Genomic DNA, 18,925 nt, shown 5'->3' on the forward strand with positions numbered 1-18,925 from the left:
TGTGATATGTTTGTTTTGGATGCTTTCCAATAAAGCCTTTCTTCAATTGTTGAATTGTTCAAATTATGTGAATATAAATGTACGTGCACGGAGAGAGAAATAAGACACACGACACACTCTGGGTCAGGTCCAAAATCACTCTGCTTTATTTTGTTTATATTATAGAATATATAGTGTCCGGAAAGAGAGACGTCAGGTTACGTAAAGCTTATTAATTGGTTAATCCTGAAACTATGCGGAAATAGGCAGAAAACCGTTAGAAGCAAATGTTAGATACTTTCCTGCAACTAGATATAGCCGGATGGCGCTTGTGGTTAGTAAAACATAGATAATTGAATACACTGCTACTTGCGTCTCCCACGTATCTGCGTGAGGTGTAACCCTTTATTGGTGGAGGCCATCTTATATTCATTAAAGCAATAAGCGTTTCTTGCTGATATATAGTGTTTCCATAACAGTCCCCCCTTGAATATATAATGGCCAACTGTCCCTAATCCTGACAGATCCTACCGGACATGATCCCGCATCCTCTTCACCTGCAGTGGTGACAAATTATCCCTACTGGATAAAATCCCGGTTTCAGGTCTTGGACATGTCCCTCGGATCTATATGTCCCTACACGGGACAGGATTACCGTTGGGGGTGACTATACTTACAAAAATGCTATAAAAAGAAAGACCTATGTGTCCCTGAAAAAAATATAAATTGTGAAAAATAAATGAAAAATGGGAATCGTGATTGAAAATGTAAAAGCTTAACCACTATGGTAGAACCCCACCCCCAGTCATAAGGGGTTAAACAGAAGTCTGCACCTACTCCAGACAGAAAGTGCCCATGGAGCAAACCACTTGAGATAGGGGGAGGTGGAATCTATTCGCCTAGGATTTACCTAACTTTCCCTGCAGTTTTTTTCTGCCTCTGTTCATGCTGTGAAACACAAGGGTTAGCCAGATCACTGAAAGACAATCACTGGGGAAAGGGTCAGCTGCAGAAGTGCCCAAAGGGTGTCTGATTCCTGGGCAGCTGCTCCTTTGGCTCTGGTATAAAGACAGCTTTTAAACCATAAAGGGATGGTTTGTTAGCTCCTTATATGCTTAGGGACTGATATTCAAAAATATTTGCGATTTAAATGTGGATTTATCATCTACACAGCTTGATATCTAATGGTTTTAGAGATGTTTGATTTTAAATGTAGGGGGCTATTTTATCTCAACAGAGCGGAATCCTGTAACGTTTTCAGCAACCCAATACAAAACAATAAACAGGAATAACTTACACTTTGCAAAATAGCATTGCGTCGTTATTACAGTGATTGTAAAATCTAAAGATGTTTCAACAACAACTAAAAATAAAATACTGTCTTTCTGTCCAAAGTTTCATCTGATAAAAAAACCTCAATTAGTTATCAGATTAAAACAGAATACAAACAAAGTTGCAAGATGTAAAATATGTTTTGAAATCTCTATCTGTGTATGTGACATGTTATACGTAATTATGCAGTATGTACATATGTTTCTGTGTGATATTACAGTCTGTTATTAAAATGTGTATAAGAAACATATCATTTTAGCCCATTAACATCTGAATTTTATCCTAGCAATTTGTTTTTTAAACAGTGTTTACCGTTCAGTTATAATCTACTGCACAGAGAAGATACCCAAATGCCTTAGGTTCATACAGTATGAGTTAGGCACCAAGTGGAAACCTAATTTCAGTTCTGATAACAGTGTCAATATCAAGAATATTTGGAATAAAATGTAATTTTCTGTATAGAATATCAGTCTACTTAAAGGAACAGTGTACGGTATGTTTTAAAAAATATTCTTTATGACCTAATTATTCATATTTCTTTTATTTCTGTTTTATTCTTTTGGGAAAAAATATTCCTGGTGCATAGGTTATAGTAAAAAATATATTTACAATTGCCCAGAAACTCAGAAATTCTGTTCATTAATTAGCAAGTCCAACAATCACTTAGTGCCATTAATCCACGTAGATACTGTGAAACTCCCTCAGTGTTTAGTTAAGCTAAAACAAGAAACTCTAAATATTTCTTAGACTTTAAGAAGCATTCCTCTGTTAACCAGAATTCACATAAAGCATGTCTTATACTATGGAACAAATGTTTAAATTGGACCATAACATGTTATGTAGCTATATACTATAATTTTATTGCGTTTTTAACATATATTGTTAAGTGGGGCTTACTTTTAATTTGTAGTCCTATAAAGGACCATATGACTTATTCTATAAAATAATGCAATTATTGTTGTATTGTGAGGGGTTTGTATTATGAAACATGGAAATTAAAACCAGCACAGGAGGGAAACATCATTCAGCATTCACCCTAAATAACCTTGGGCATTTCAGAAATCTGACATTGTTCTTTTTCTATCTGTGTTTTGCATCATTAGTTTTTTTAGAGGAGGCAGGAAATCCATATGACCTGAAGCATGTCACCTTATCCAGATTCATAGCATTGGGTGTCCTATCTGAGACAGCTGCCCATCCACTTTTGATGATGCTTGGATGAGTTACAAGCTGTAGTGAGGTGCTCTCTGACATACCCAGACCATTCCCTCTACCCTCTTAGTCTCTTCACTATGTGTATACATTTTCCAAAAAAACTCTGGTTTACCATTATGGTGCCAGAGGCAAAGCAACACATTGTCAAGGTCACTAACAAAAAAGTATTTGATTAGTTGTAAATTTATTTTCAAAGAAACCTCAAAGATTTTCAAAGCTCATATTGTATGTAAAAGGTATCACATACTACTAATGGTATTATTATAATATATTATTATAATATATATGATGTGCTAAACATTTTACGGCAGAGGACATTTAGCGGATACTACTTAAATATAAACTGTGAACACAAGTTCATACACTAGAAGACTGTATTCATATCAGCATTAGGCCTAAAACAGGAGAGAGCATACAGTTGAAAAACTATATGGGAAGTATGATAAGTTGAGATTGTCTTTCCACACATGCCTTGTTCACACATGTCTTCACTAAGGTAAAAATTTTTTGCTGTTGGTTGTACTGACCCAAACATGCAGATGCACATTATATGTGGATGAATATGAAGTAACAGTGTCCTACCTTTTTAGTTCAATAAACATAAAGAACAATCAAAAGACCTATATTTAATATAAAGTTATGTGTATGACACTGGGGCCACTTACCTAACCATATTTCTCCACTCTTATGTTAATTATTCCTTCCCAACCCAGGGGAGGGCATCAGGGCAAGAAATGTATTGTTGTGCTAGTTTTGCCACTGACCTTGCCTTCCAAAATATCTGAAACCACATATCTCAAGAATAATCGTATTGACTGAAAATACAAAGTGCACAAGATATACATAGTTTTGAAGACAGGTTTAATAGAAAGCAGTATAAGTGGCAATTTCCTTTTAATGTGCAAATCACACACAACTCGCTGTGTAAGCAAATAGAACCCAATGTAACTAATGGGGTTAATTACTGCATTAGGTGTGAAACTAAAAGTGAGCGTTGTCTGTATGCCATACTCTTGTGGTCTAGAAGCATATATATGTGCAGCATGTATGATTATTATTATGTTGTATTTATTTAGCTCCAACAATATACACAGCTTCTTGCAATACATATATTAAAGGGCTATGACAAGGCTAGAATTGACAGACTAAGACAAACTGATACAAGAATTGTGTTATTACGCATGGGGGAACAACCAACAGGAAGCAAGAATCTCAAAAACTACCAAAGCGCTAGGTCCTTTGTAAGCCTATGTACACAGTTACTTAGAGAAGTACTTCCTTGTAGTTACAGACATGCACTCTCTCACAGTCTTGTATAGTATGGAATATTTTTTTCCCCTTTTAATGTTGCATATGATTTTGTATAGGATTGTTCAATTAGGTTCTACAATCCTGAAAAAAACTGGCTTTGCAACTTTTACTTTGGTAGGCAAGGAAGTATTTACCTTGGGTGCTCACCTAGGGCAGTGCCCCCAGCTGCCCCCTCTACTGCCTCGTCCTTACTGTGGAGCACCGAGATATGATGTCATATCCCAGCACTCAATGTATTAAAGGCTTTGAAGCAAATGGCCTATATACAGATCTTAACAAGGAAGTAAAATTAGGAAGCAAGCACATATACTGTATGAGACAGACACTGATTATATGTGTTACAGAACCAAAAGGTCATTACCATGTTAAACAAATCAAAACATTAAAACAATTGAATGTAGGATGTAAGAGGTCTGATTACTAAGATCGGTACATAATCATGCATTTAAAATAAACACAGGAAACTTTAATTATTCTACCTAGTATGATGTTAATCTGATTATTTGTTCCACCAGAATTAGCACCCAGATAATTTAATCACACCCTAACAAACTGGTTAATGGAATAAATAGAACTTAATTATAGAGAACACAGATGAAAGTCATGTAAAACAATGATGATAACAAACAAGAGGACAATATTACATATGAACAGAGGAAGAAGGATATTGAGTATCGCTCTGGGTAAAACTGATTAATTCATACCGCTATCCCCTGACTAATATTTTGTGCTAAGCTTATTATTCTTCTACAGACATCCTTCAAAACGTTGTTTAAAAAACTGATGTATGCTATCACTTTACTCTGGGGCAGGGCTGTACTCATATCATATCTGTACTTTGGTAAAATGACCATACCCCCAGCATATGGTATTGGGAATAGTATACCGGTCAACCTCTCCAATAAAGAATGCAGATTAAACTATTTTGTGAGTACTTTAATATGCATTCATTAAACCGGCAGAAAAAATAACCTCTAGAATAACAACACCCCCTCTATGGAGGGGGCAACGTATTGACTGTGCATGTAAGCAGTTTTCACAGAGAAGAAAGACCATAAAGAAATTAGATGAGAGAGTGAACCTAGCTTTTCCACGCTACAGATAATGAGGTTGCAATGGAAACCTATACAGATCCATACTCTATGGATTTTATAACTTAATTCAGAAAGCACACTTACTAAGCCTCCGTTTTGCTTTGAAGAACCTTGTCCCACTACGTCAGGTATTATAATTCTAGGCCTGAGATAAGACCCATCTGTGAAAATAGAAAATGGTTTCAAGGCAATTAGTTTTCCCAACTATGTACTATGTTACAATAGCTATGTAAGGGATAATGATATTTCTATAGCTGTGTTGTGTTTTATTATCTGAATATCCTTTGTATAGCAAACATTATGGTGTACAATGTTTACTATACAAGGATATTCAGATAATTAAATACAACAGAAATATCACTATCCCTTACATAGCTATTGACACATTGTTTGGGGCAGCCAGCAAGAATGAAATAAGTCTGTTGGCAACTATTGGGCAATATATATTTGTTATTGATTGGGGCAAGGGTTGAAAAGTAACTTTAAGCAAATAATAGAATGCTCCACAATCCACAGGAACATTCCTTTAGTTGCTATGCTGATAAGGCTACATCCAAATGTTTTGCATCAGAATCAATTTATAGACACAAGCGCAATATGCTTCCTACATTACATTTATTAATAAAGCGCCGGCAGATTCTGCAGCGCTGTTACAGCCAGAAGAACAATTTAGAAACACATACAATAACACATACAATAACAAACTGGTGCAAAGCAGAAGAGGGCCCTGCTCTTATGAGTTTACAATCTAGTAGGATCAAGCAGACAGGGACAAGCTACTTAAAAAGTTTTCACTGCAAACAACTAGATTCCTGGTATTCTTTAAATGGTTTTATTGGATAACGCAGAAGCAGCAACCTCCTGAAACTAAGATGACCGACTCTCAGGATTATCACTGGGTCTGATAGTCAGACTTCTATCTTTTGAAAACATGGACATCTGGTTACCTGAGTCACAGTTGCTCTCACCTCTTTGGTATGTACGTGACATATAGTGCTTGTAAAAATAACTTTTATTATCCCAAACTAAGTTAGATTTCAATGCTCACCAGAATATATGCATTTGTTGTTTTGTAGTGTTTCTATCCAGAGTCCCCTGGTGGTGCCTGGTTAGCATATGTTTGTAACAGTCAATGCAGCTTAAAGAATAAATCCCTTAGAATAGAATGGTTCTAGTGCATTACAATGCATGTTTTCTAAGGTTTATGGAGAGGGGCAGGAGACTGCCTTGCATACCCCAGGGTCCTTACAGAACTGTTTGTCCACTGGGGAAAGGTCTTCCTACTTTATGCCCTTGGGGGTCTGCCTTTGCTGGGAAATCTTTATCAATGTGAAATACGAGCCAGTCAACTGATCACAGGGTGCCAGATAACCTTGCATAACCCCATCTCAAACTCCATGCCATAGTAAATCAGTCAATCTGCTCTTTCATTTGCTAAATACCACCAAAACCTCTCTGCATTTTCTATCCCCATCACCATAGCATTCCCATTCTTCTCTATTTCTAACTTACTTTATTTGCATTTTTGACCTCCTTTGCCGATTAGACAGCCTAATGCATGGGGCTCAGTGAGCTTATCATTTGCACTTTTATAACAGGGTGCCAGCACTGAATAAATGACTCTAATCCTAATTTAAAACCAACAGGTCATATTAATTGCTTTTAATCTCAGTCTGTTTAAGCTTTTGAGTACCGTTACTTGTAATTGCTTTACACAATCATTTGGATCTTAAGAGGGTAAATTTCACTCTTAAATTAACCTAAACAAGACAAGGGCAATCAATGTATTCATAAATGTTATCGTATATGTCAATGCAACTACAATGTAACAGTCATGATGGTTATTGGCTAATAGACTATGGATTGAAAAACATGGCCTAGTCACCATTTGTACTTATCCATGTGCAAAAAGTTGCAACAAAGTGAGATTATAACACATAAAAAAATATTTTTTATTGTTTTAAAATCCCTAGTCTAATTATTAATTTCACATTTTATTGAATGTTCCTTCCATGAAGAAGGGTTAAAAAGGACAAAAAAATAAAATACCATGGGTTTTGTGAGCCGTGATGTGAGAGCTGGTGTCTGGGGAAAGTCTACACCAGCTTGACATAGCTCAAACTCAGTGGCATGGAAAAAGCTTTAAGGGTATACTCATCAAACCTACATTGCTAAAGTTTATGTGCCATATCCACAGTTCCAAGGCGTGTCAGAAGCAATCAGCCATCAATATAAAGCTATGCATGCCAGTGGTAGTCTAACGGGTAGTCAGAAGGTTAACAGATCTAAATACACCAAAATACACATGTTTTTGAGGCCCCATCCTGTCTGTTTTATGACAAATTAATATTTTTCAGTAGGTCTGGTCCAATATGTAACGCTGAAAAGAATCCCAGCACTCCTAACAGCTTCTAATCCTTAGGTTACTTTATTTAGAGAAAGCAAAACAAAAAAAAGCAATGTTTCGGCCAAACAGAGCCTTTTCCTGCTAGCACTAGTTGAGTGCTGAACCATTTTTTTCTTTTTTAATGGTCTAATATGTAAGTCATTAACCTAACAGGACATGGTTACAATGAAGAACTTAGGACAGCCAATAAAATAATTTGACTACATAGGTACCTCCCAGTACATGCTTTTTATTACTGCTATTACTGGTAATTTACAGAAAACATCCATGGGTAATGGATTTCCTACATCTCAGCATGTGAGAGACCTGAGGATATGAGAATCCAGAGAGAAGATCCTTCATGTCCGAGTTGGGAACTTACTGTAAACTATAGTCAAGTCAATTAACCATTATGATGTGTTTTAATGGTAAAAATTTGAAGGGCTTTAAATTTGGTGTGCTACTCCTTTGCTGGAGATAGCAGTGAAAAGTCTGTAGAAAGAAAATATTATTATATTATATATCTCCCAACTGTCCATTTTTCGCAGGGCAGGTCCTTGGAGCTGCCCCACTGTACTGCTTTTGCAGTACAGACCTCTATCACAATTACCACACGGTTACCTCACAACAGATTGAAGCTGGCACCATGAGGCAATGTTGGCATGTGGACCCACCACTGGTGCAGCCCTGTCTCTCTGCATGGCCCTCCACCGTAAGTATATCATGTGCAAGGCGATGTGTTCTGCCAAGCATATCTCTGGCACAAAATTTATTTTGTGGGTGGGCAAAGTGGCAAATGCCTCAGTGACCGGGGCGTCTGGGGGCCATTCACCCATGACACTGCATTAGCGCTCCTCTGATGTAATAAGAAATACTAGTGTCACTTGTATGTAGGAATACTAGAAATACTAGTGTCACTTGATAAATTGGCTTTACAAGTTTTTGTATTTATTGTTTTATATTTAATAAGATTTATTTCTGACTGATATATTTGCTGTAATAAACAAACACAGCAAGAAATATTACTATATTAAAAGCAGAATGCCTCAAGCATAATTCCCTAGGCTAATGACCTAACTAATGGAAGTCTGCAGGGTAAGGATGCACCAAAGACTTCTTAAACTCTGTCATATAGTAATCTTCACAATGTGCTTAGTGAGTTCTGCAGATCTATATGTTAGTGTAATGATCAAATTCATGCGTAAATCTTTGTTACCAGATTTTTCTGGATAGATATACCGTATTGGCTCGGATTTAGGCCGCCCCCGTATATAGGCCGCACCCTAAAAGTTTGGTGCTTTTTTAAAGAAAAAGCACCAAAAAAACCCGAGATATGCTGCCACTGTCCTCTCCCCCTGTCCTCTCCCCCCCCCCCCGAGATATGTACCGGCAGCGGAGGCTGTTTACCCGCATCGCCGCAGCCGGTGACCGTCCGCACGATGCGCTTAGACAACCTCCCGTGCCGGCACCCCCCCCCCCGTGGAAAGTGCTGGCAGGGGAGGCTGTCTGAGCGTATCCGAGAGTAGGATACAGGTCCCCTGCACCGCTGCGGGGGATCTGTATCCTAACCCTGTCGGGCGCTAGACCACGAATATAGGCCGCACCCCCACTTTAAACACTTAAAGTGGGGGGGAAAAGTGCGGCCTATATTCGAGCCAATACGGTATATAATATATATAATTGTGCATGGGCATATTGTGATAGCTCGATGAAGTGGTTATTAAGAATGTTTTTAGTGAAAGGCAGGCAGATCACTTAGTGAACTTTATTGAGTCATGTATACTGTATCCCATTAACTACCGTATATATATTATAGCCCACTACATAAAACAATAATAATACTTATTGTATAAGCTAAACATAAGACAAGATTAACACAATTAATGTAATTAATGTAATTATGTATGTTTGTGTATATATATATATATATATATATGTGTGTGTGTGTAATAGGTAGTGGTGAATAATGAATTAAGTTATGCTAAAAGCTGTGCATTTGATAGTTTCCCTTGATACAGTACAATCCTAATATTGATGACACTTTTTTCAGGTAGCAGATTAATTATTTCTCGGATTCGTATATATATATATATATATATATATATATATATCGTATTGGCCCGAATATAGGCCCTTTTTCCCCCCACTTTAAGTCTTTAAAGTGGGGGTGCGGCCTATATTCGGAGTCTAGCGCCCGACGCTCGGGACACGCAGCGCCGGGCAGGCAGCAGGGTTAGGATACAGATCCCCGCAGCGGTGCAGGGGACACGTATCCTACTCTCGGATACGCTCAGTCAGCCTCCCCTGCCAGCACTTCCCACGGGGGGAGTGCCGGCACGGGAGATTGTCTAAACGTATCGCACAGACGTTCACTGGCAGCGGCGATACGAGCGTAAACAGCCTCCGCTGCCGGCAGGTCTGCACGATGTCCTTTAACAATCTCCCTTGCCGGGAATTCCCACTGGGGGGGGGTCCCGGCAAGGGAGATTTTAAAGCACATCTTGTTTTGTTTACGCTCGTATAGCCGCTGCCAGTGAACGTCTGCACGAACAATCTTCCTTGCCGGTACTTCCCACGGCGGAAGTGCCGGTACTGGAAGTCGAATACGCGTGGAGTCTGCACCGGTAAGTCTGGTGGGGGGGGGCATCTTGGGGACAGAGTGGCAGCATATCTCGGGGGGGGTAGAGTGGCAGCATATCTCGGGGGGGTAGAGTGGCAGCATATCTCTGGGGGTAGATTGGCAGCATATGTCGGGGGGGTAGAGTGGCAGCATATCTCGGGGGGGATAGAGTGGCAGCATATCTCGGGGAGGATAGAGTGGCAGCATATCTCGGGGGGGATAGAGTGGCAGAATATCTCGGGGGGGTAGAGTGGCAGCATATCTCAGGGGGATAGAGTGGCAACATATCTTGGGGGGGGTAGAGTAGCAGCATATCTCGGGGGGATAGAGTGGCAGCATCTCTCGGAGGGGGGATAGAGTGGCAGCATATTTTGGGGGGGTACATCTTTGGGACAGAGTGGCAGCATATCTTGAGGGGGGCAGAAACTTTTACGGTGCGGCCTATATTCGCGTGCGGCCTATATCCGAGCCAATACGGTATATATATATATAATTTGTTAATCTAGAGGAAATTAACTTCCACCAGATGATGGCCAGTGGAATCATGAAGGTTTGAAAGAATGTTTATTCATTTTCTCATTTTCTGTTTTCAGTTAATCAATGGATATCACAAATGAAATTAGTCATAAATAACCTTAAAATGTACATTTTGCAAGTAGCTACTTCATCAAGTTAAAGTGATAGTGTCAGGTTTTTTTTTATATAAAGTTTATTTTAGGTATCAGTAGTAGTTTATATGCCTTTAAGTAACACATATATATTTAATCCTAAATACATTTACCATATATTAAAACTGTTGATTATGTCGTTTATCCAAATGATAATTGTATCATTATATATGTTACAGCATCCCTAAGGGATCAAGATTGACTACTTTATTAATATTCTGTATTGGAAATTTCCATTGGATTTTACTGGATATCCAGTATTTGGGCACAGCATAAGTATAGGCCCCAAAATGTCCCTTTAAGATGCACAAATGATAAAGATAAAAAAAGGTATAAAAGAGGAGAATAAGATGAACAAGGGATTCATTGAGCCACATAACTCCTGAAACATCCATATATTTTTGGTTATTATTTACACTGGCATCTGGCCAACGCACCATAACAGATAGTTCTTGCTCTTTTCCAAAACTCTTACTCCTTCTGATTGATGACAAATGCTGGTAATTACTGTCCTTCCACAACAAGAATGGAGCCAGACTGGTCGCAAAGCAGTCACTGATCTGGAACCTCTAATTGTGCATCGGAGTAGTACCTCATTTTCCTTGTATACAATTCTATCGTAGTTTGGCAAGAGTTAATTAGGATTGTGGGAAAGTAATTTGTTAGCCTGATGGATAAGAACTTCCATCTTCTTCTTTTTGTGCCACAGTCTGAACCGGGCTGCGGCATGCAATAAATTCTGCATTTTTGCTTACTTGTTGTTTTGCTTATTTTATTATTTTACTGTCTATGTTCAATCTGTACTTCTAGGTTTTCTGATCCATCCATAATATTAAAGCTGGATCTATATTTCTCATAAAAAATGATTTAATCTTGTACCATAACTCCACCCCAAGCCCCCCCCCGGGAAAATGACACTTATAGATATGTGAAATCATATAAGCTTCATAATATTTAACCACATCTGGGACTGAAAGACCACAGTTTTTTTATACTTTTTTAGTCTCAGCCTCTTCTCACCCCAAATACATTTCATAATTAACCTGTATAGATCGAGAAACCAACCCAAAGGTATAGATAATGGCAACGTTCTTAAATGTAGGTAGGTCCATTTGGGAAGAACGTATGATTTAATAACATTTATGCAGCCAAGCTAGGATAACTCTAACTTTTCACACATTCTCTCATGCTCTCTTTTTTTACGTTATTTCATTTTACATTTAATAAGCTCTCATTTAACTATTCTGTACATTATTTCATTGAATGTGATCCTTGGTAGGAACAGGTTTTGTGGAGAGCTTTATGTAAATACACTGGTGACACGGATTGAAACATTGCCTGCTCAGTAGGACCTATTTTTCTATGTTTATACATTGCAGTAAGCCCTAAGTATAAATATTTTATTGTATTTCATTTTCTCTTATTATTTGAGCTACTGGAGTACTGATTAATATGCAAACTGCTTGTGAAATAATTTGCTGTTCAATATACTACTTTATTGATACCATCTGACTTCCTGTTATTTGAAATAAAAACAATAACCCTTGTTTTGACTAAATTGAAAGATAATTTAAAACAAATTGCATTGAGTTTATTTCTCCTGGCTGGTGTAAAAGAACAAACTAGGAAGTTTAATCATTGGTAAAACAGATGTAAATACATTGTATTATCTGCTAAACTAGTTAAATTTGATAATTTCCACTGCAAAAACTTTCTGTGAAGTTCTTAACTGGCTCTATAATGGAACTCCAGTTGTTGTGCACTACTACCATACTTCAATTCCCTTCAACTTACGCTCTGTGGACCAAAAATGGTAAAAAATCTAATGTACTACACTTTACTGGTAATGAAATGACTTACTATTTAATAAGGCATCCAGTTTTCAAATCCTGAGAGGACTGATCACAGGAAAACCAGAATGTATCCAGACAGCTGCCTGAAGCTCAGACAGCTGGGTTCTTCTCATTGTTTTCATCTACAGCATTGTCACTTTCGTTGAGTATTACTTCTGCTAAGTACTTTAGCAATTTCACTGCAGGAACAAATGTATATTTCCCTGTCATGGGCTCAAATCAAGATAAATTTATAAAAGAAAAAAAAACATACGTTAGGATTTCTTTTCTCATAGTAACAAGATTGCAAAAACTAACAGTATAGACAACTTACCGGCATCAAATAGTGTGAGCTGCTTAGAGCTGTTTTTACCACGAATGTGTATGAGTGTGTATGTAAGCATGAATGTCTATGTTTAAGTAGAATTGAGCATAAATGTCTATATGTAAGTGCACGTGTGCATGAATGTCTATGTATAAGTGCATGTGAAAGTGTTTGTATTGTACGAGCATAGATGTGTGTGAGCATATATGCAGGGGCGTACCTAGAGTATTTGGCACCTGGGGTGGATCCTGTATGTGCCCCCCCCATACACACACACATTTTAAAACTGCATAGCTTCTAAAATTAGTCAAACATTGACAGGGGTACAACATGACTGTTATCATTATATGCTGAAGCAGACATTGATGGGGTTACAGCATAACACCTATCACTATATACTGAGGCAGACATTGACGGTGGTACAGCATAACTGCTATCATTATATACTGAGGCAAACATTAACGTTGGTACAGCATAACTGTTATCATTATATACTGAGGCAAACATTGACTGTGGTACTGCATAACTGGTATCATTATATACTGAGGCAAACATTGACGATGGTATAGGATTACTGTTATCATTATATACTGAGGCACACATTGACAGTGGTACAGGATAACTGTTATCATTATATACTGAGGCACGCACTGACGGTGGTACAGCATAACACCTATCACTATATACTGAGGCAAACACTGACAGGGATACAGCATAACACCTATCACTATATACTGAGGCACACATTGCATATCTCTGGTTTTCCCTTTTTTGTTACAATCTGTCCCTGGATTTCCTTGTGCTCTGTTCTGTGCTTCTGATTCCTTGATTCTAGTTCTTTTCTTTGCTTCAGCTCTTGTTTCCTTTATAAGGTGTGCCCCACCCGTTTGTTATGTTTGTCTCAGTCTGCAGTCTAAAGGTATGTCCTTCTCTGTTCTGTGTATGGATTCAATGTTCAGTTTCAGCTTTAGTTATTCAGTAGGCAGGGTTTAGTGCTAGGACCCACCGAGTATTGGAGTACTTTGGCGTAGTGGTGGGCTAAGCATACTATGGCCATATGATGTGACATAATCTCCAAATGTTATCACATAGTCTTAGGCCAGTTCCTGTATTCATGTTTGTCTGTCTCTTATGTGCCTTTGCCCTCTATTCCCTGAATCATCTGAGGATCTCGGTTCCTCTCCTCATGTCCCAGTTAAGATTTCCTACCTTTGCTTAAAGGAGAAGCGTCTGAGGATCTCAGCTCCTTACTCCATCCCCTGTGTTCCTTGCTTTGTTCCCAGTCCTTTGTTGTGTCCTTTGTCCTGTCCTGTATCCCCGGTAGAGGGGGGTCCTGTCCTGTATCCCCAGTAGAGAGGTGTCCTGTCCTGTATCCCTTGTAGAGGGGTGTCCTGTACCATGTACGTATTGCCTGGTTATGTTTCTTGCTTGGCCTCCCTGTCCCTTGCTCGCTCTGTACCCCTTGCTCGCTATGTTTTAGCTGTTACTCTGCTTAGCTTCCATACTCCCAGCCTGCAGCATCCTGCACATGATTCTAGTGCTATGTCTCATGCCTGCTCCATGGTGCCTGCGGATATCAGTTTGTTTTGTTCTGGACAACATCCGCTGCTATATCAGGGCGCCGGTATGTGACTGCACAACCCTAGGTGCTCAACACCCAGGTGATTGCAGTCGCCCTGCACCAGGTACTGTGACTCCGCTTCTGCATCCTGAACTCCTGAACACCATCTTTGGGCGCTCTGGGTCATTACAGTCGTCTGTATGGACCCAGTTCCTGACAACAGCGTAATCCCTATCACTATACATTGAGCCAGACATTGACAATAATGCAGCATAACCCCTATCACTATATACTAAGCCAAACATTGATGTGGTGTAGGCCTACCACTTCAGTGCCTGGCTTAGTATATAGCAGGAATGCACCGAAATGAAAATTCTGGATCACAACTGAAAATTCAGCATTCACTTGGCTGAAACCAAAAATGACCCCCCCGCACACCTTTAAAAAAAACACTTTTATTAAAAGTAACACACCAAAATTAGGCAAAAAAACCCCCAACAATATATTTAACCCCTTAAGGACAATGAGCAGTCCCTAAACCCATTGAAAACAATGCATTTTGAGCCCGTACATGTACAGGCTTTGTCATTAAGGGGATACATATACTGAGGTTACCAGACAGGAGAATCACACTCCTATCATGCCCAGGCATCCAGTACATGCTGGAACCTGGGCATGATAGGAATGTGATTACAGCCTCCCTATGCCATGCTACCCCCCACACACTTACACATCCATGCTATCACACACACTCACAAACATTCAGCATAAACTACAGCATAACACCCATCACTCTCACACACTTACTAATCCACTCTCACTGAATGTTTTCCTACCTTTTCTCTGTCACTTTCCCTCCTCCTCTTCGTTCTTCTTCTTGGCTCTTCTTCTTCTTCTGTGTCCTGGAAGTACAGTGAGTGCGAAAGGCGGTGGGCGCGGCTTCGGTGTTGTGCACTGGGATATGACATCAAATCCCAACGCACAGCATCAGTTGCCGCGCGTCGCAAGGGAGCAGGATCGGAGGTCTGCATTAACAGACCTCCCGCTCCCTTGATTGACTTTAAGCCAGTTGGAGGGAGATCTTTGATCTCCCCAACCAAGCCTGCTCCTCTAGAGGCGGACATTACTATCCGTCTCTGGAGGGGTGCCGGCATGATGGCACCTCCCTGATGAGCGGCACCCGGTGTGGACCACCCCCTGCTAGGTACGCTACTGTGTGTATGTGTGTGAGTACGTATGTGTAAGTGGTGTGAGATGGAGTGTGTGTGTTAGAATGAGTGTGTTTCTGATGTGTTAGTGAGTATGAGTAAGTGTATTTGTAAGCATGTGTGTTAACGTGTGTAAATTTGTGTAAGTGTAGTAACCTATGTGTGCTAGAGTGCACGTTGCAAAGAAGGCACAATCAAGCTGTTTGGGGTAAGGATGGCATAGGCATTCAGTGCAATGATGGCACAAGCAAAATGTTGGGATGGCACTGATAAGCTGCTTGTGGCAAAGGTGGCACTCATATGCTGTTTGAGGGCAAAGGTGGAGCTCTGGGACATGTTGCTTGGTGAAGTTGGGGGAAATTTGGGCAAATTTCGCACCGGGGCCCTGTGGTTTCTAGTTATGCCCCTGCTTGTCATTCAATGCTTCTATCTCAATGCATTAATAACATGTATCAGGTAATGTTGTCCATGGATTGATGTCGTCTCCATTTTATAGGGAGCCTCAGATTTAAATCTATAATTGGACTTAGTCTTTGACTTGTACTTTGACCGTTCTGGAATACATTCAAGTGACACTCATGAGAGACTGTATAATACCTCCAATGCATGGATATCTCACATCAACATTCAAGGTTATACCATCTGTACAATGTTTAATGAACATGTAATTAATGGTTAGCATTCTCCATCCCAGGGTATAGCGCAATGAGAAACCAGTGGATCTGATAAACAGTACATAAAATAAATGGAGCAAACACCCATAAGGTTGCATTGTATATGTTGAAAACACATCTAAAAAATGAATAAAAAGATTAATAATATACCTATTTATTATTACTGAAATATTTATTCTTGTTAAAATATTGTCCCTACATTTTTTTTGGTCTTCATTGTCTTAGACACCACCACTCACGCTCAAAATAATCAGATATATTCTGAGATTGCTTGTGAAAAGCAAGCAGCAAAAGTCAGCACACAACTCTCTAACAAGCAGCAAAATACCTCCACGTAAAATGATGAACTACTGCTCCTGTGTCAGGGAAAAAAGAAAAAAAAGGGAAACATGAAAACATGTAAAGGGTAATATCTATCTATCTATCTATCTATCTATCTATATATATATATATATATATATATATATATATATATATATATATACACACACATATATATATGTATATATAACAAAAAACAACAGGATTGTTAAAACATGAAGACTTCAGAGGCTCATGAAAGTCTCATTTTTGGGTGAACTCTAAAATGAACAAAAGAGGCAACGGAAAAAAATAAATCTTTTGTTGCGTTAGTTTTTTTCCTACTTAAATACCCCAAAATGCACCGAGAAACATTCTATTTAGGTCTGGCTTTGAGGCATAGTTTTCGTGAACAAAGCCCAGTTCTCTTCTGGCACTGACCTTTGGCCTTCAGGGTGTGGAGTCATTTTGTCCAGGGATGCACAGATTTTTTAAAAAAAGCATTACGCTATTTTTTGAGACTGTCAAAGTAGAAAACTAGCAGGGGGAGTTTGCTGATTAATATTCATGAATAGAAAGAAGCCTGTTTTTTGTAAACAGAGAGAGATTTCGTATGCAAGGTAGGCTGGAGGGGAGGAATATATTAAGAGAGTTTGGATTTTAGCAATTGCATGGCACAAAGACCTTAGAAATGATCTGAGTAGATTGATAAAAAGCAGCTGTACTGTTGTTGACTGGAAAATACAGGCAACCCTCTACTTGATTCCTTAGAAAAAAAGTTGCAGCAGAGAATATGTTGTCACAGATTAAACATGAGGTTTTAAACATTTTGCAAAGTTCTGTATAGTATTATTGGACTAAGGTTTGGAGTGTTTATTCCTGATAAATTCCTGATTTTTGCTCTGGGCCTCTAAAATGTATCCTTGTACTATACAATCTCATCTATAATATGCATTCCTATACTTGCAGGAAAACATTACATAAAGCCTCATGTTAATATATATATATATATACACGTCGAACCTTGAAGCAGATAGGCTACCACACCGGGTGCCACTCCTGTCAGCTAAGAACAGGAAACTGAGGTTACAATTCACACAGGCTCACCAAAATTTCACAATGGAAGACTGGAAGAATGTTGCCTGGTTTGATGAATCTTGATTCCAGCTGCGACATTCAAATTGCAGGGTCAGACTTTGGCGTAAACAATATGAAAGCATGGATCCATCCTGCCTTGTATTAACGGTTCAGGCTGCTGGTGGTGTAATGGTATGGGGGACAATTTCTTGGCACACATTTTGCCCATCAGTACCAATTGAGCATTGTTAAATGTGACAGCCTACCTGAGTATTGTTGATGACCATGTCCGTCCCTTTATGACCACAGTAAACACATCGTCTGATGGCTACAAAGCTCACGTCATCTCAAACTGGTTCACTCAATATGACAATGAGTTCATTGTACCCCAATGGCCTCCACAGTCACCAGATCTCAAACCAATAGAGCACCTTTGGGATGTGGGGAAACTGGAGATTCACATCATGGATGTGCAGCCGACAAATGTGCAGCATCTGCGTGATGCCATCATGAAGCTGGTTTGAGCAGGGCCCTCCTCAACCTGTTGTCTCTGTATGTCAATTTGTTATGTTACATACTACTTGTTATGTCCTGTCTACCCATTGTACAGCACTACAGAATTTGATGGCGCTATATAAAACAATAAATAATAAAAATAATCTCTGAAGAATGTTTTGTAGAAAGTATGCCATGAAGACTGAAGGCACTTCTGAAGGCAAAAGGGCATGCAACCGGGTACTTAGGTGTACCTAATAAAGTGGCCAGTGAGTATATATATATATATATATATATATACTGATCAGCCATAACATTATGACCACCTGCCTAATATTGTGTAGATCCCCCTTTTGCTGCCAAAACAGCCCTGACCCGTGGAGCCATGGACTCCACTAGACCTCTCAAGGTGTGCAGTGCCATCTGGCACCAACATCTTAGCAGCAGATCCTTTAAGTCCTGTAAATTGTGAGGTGGGGCCTCCATGGATGCATCCTTGCGCCATGTGTTCTACAGGTAAGCAACGCACACGCGCGGGGCCATCCACGTGATGTAAAAGAAATTGTGATTCATCAGACCAGGCTACCTTCTTCCATTGCTCCGTGGTCCAGTTCTTATGCTCAAGTGCCTATTGCAGGCTGTGAAGGAGAACCATACTCGGACTGAGTAGCTCCGCCGTAGAGATCTTCCTTGCTGCTGAAAGCTTAATTGCTCAAGGGATTAACCCTTCATATTACCCCAAGCACTAGCCAAGACTTAGTGTAGGGGTAAAACAGAACTGACTTTATTGAGGACAGCACAGGTAATTATAGGTATAATCTCAAACCTCCCAGACAGCCCGGCGCCTC

Source organism: Sceloporus occidentalis, unplaced genomic scaffold (assembly GCF_023333645.1).
Source record: "Sceloporus occidentalis isolate IW3139 unplaced genomic scaffold, rSceOcc1.0.p SCAF_59, whole genome shotgun sequence".
NCBI lineage: Eukaryota > Metazoa > Chordata > Lepidosauria > Squamata > Phrynosomatidae > Sceloporus > Sceloporus occidentalis.